The sequence below is a fragment of the Ptychodera flava genome, chromosome 10 (genome assembly GCF_041260155.1).
Source record: "Ptychodera flava strain L36383 chromosome 10, AS_Pfla_20210202, whole genome shotgun sequence".
NCBI classification, from domain to species: Eukaryota; Metazoa; Hemichordata; class Enteropneusta; family Ptychoderidae; genus Ptychodera; species Ptychodera flava.
In genome coordinates this window covers 19452727-19454348 of record NC_091937.1, presented here as the reverse complement: position 1 = coordinate 19454348, position 1622 = coordinate 19452727, and positions in this window count along the sequence as shown.

The window sequence follows — 1622 nt, the reverse complement described above, 5'->3', positions numbered from 1 at the left end:
AAAAATAAGGGGATAAAAGATGTTTGTGTTCGTAAACATCTAAACTTTGAAGATTATAAGGATCTGTTTGAAACTGGGGAGGAGCCGGAGGAGGCACATTTTGTACAGTTTGTAAGGAGAGCTGGTGAGATCCGGAGTGAAAGGCGTAGTAAAATCAAATGGCGACCAATGACACCAAACGTGTACAGTTATATGATCCAGACACAGTCAAATAGCTGGTAGAAACTGGGCCGATAGGATGGATGGATGGTGGGCGGCCGGGCCCATACAACTTTCATAACCATTTAGACCGTAAAGTTTCATGTAACACCCGTAATCCTTCCTATTTCTGAATTTCTAGTGCCTAATGAAATAGTTCTGAATAAGGTGTGAGGCTGCCTCTTTCTTTACAGATGCGTCGTTTTCTTGTATTTGTGTATAAGCAACTGCTTATATTGAACATAGTAATGTTTATGTTTCTCCCGCCTCTTTGCTACACCCATTTCCCCTTGTACTACATCAATGACAACACCTGGTATAGGAGTTATAAACACGAATTTACAGGACTGTGGCGCACAATAGAACGATTATTCATGACGCTCAAAATTTACATACACTGGGCGGGATTATTCGAAGTCACATGGGAACGACATCATGGTTAATGGAGGGGTAAACAACTATTTGTTACCGTTTAGGAGGGATTTAGAGCATTCCATGATCACCTTCCGTCTAAATGTAATGGGAACCTGACCAAGGGATTTGTCTCCACGGGTAAAATACACTGAACGCGATTATTTTATGGTCGCAGTAAACCATGTCAAACTTGAGGTCTGCCTAACTGCAGTCAGTGTGAACATCGGCTAAAACTAAAACTTCGTTGTATACTACAGCATGATGACATCTTATGTATAATCAATTTAGTTGTTACAAGGAATGAATCGAAGGCAACATTTTCGCCTTCTATTTGACAACATAAACAGCGCTAGCAGCGTCCGACAACTGCCGCAAATCCACAAACAATGCCAAGGGCACTCAACGCCGACCATAACTAAGTGAAGCGTGACTGTCACTGGTAGGATTTTGACCCTTGGGTGATGTAATTGAGGTAAAATGTTCATTGAGGTAACGTAAACTTTGACTGCATATGATACAATAGGCCTAAAGGAATTCGCACAATGCATAAATTTTGTGACAAACAGAACTTAAAGTTTTCCATTGACATATATATAAACTGAGACTTGGAATACTGTATGACAAATCTGAGCATTGATATTTCACGACCCCGTGGCGCAGTTCGCCGAGATCGCAAGTAAAGCTGGTTCGGATACATCGCCATCAAGAGTTGTCTATACTCGCGAATGATGCTTGTCTGTCTATGCAGTTTTTACATCAGCTGCCGAATGCCGTTGACCAAACCGGCTACATGCGACCCAAATTTGGCCCACTCGCGAATAACTACTTTTCTAACTATTTTCGGCCAAAATCTACTCGATTCCGATCTATGCCTACCCGGATAAATAAAACGCTCACAGATTGCTGAAAAAAATGCTCGTGTGACGTCTAACACCCTTATTTTGCAAGCGATGCACGGTCAAGGGCCCAGTGGCCGGCAATATCTTACATTAACGTATTTTGTTGCGGCC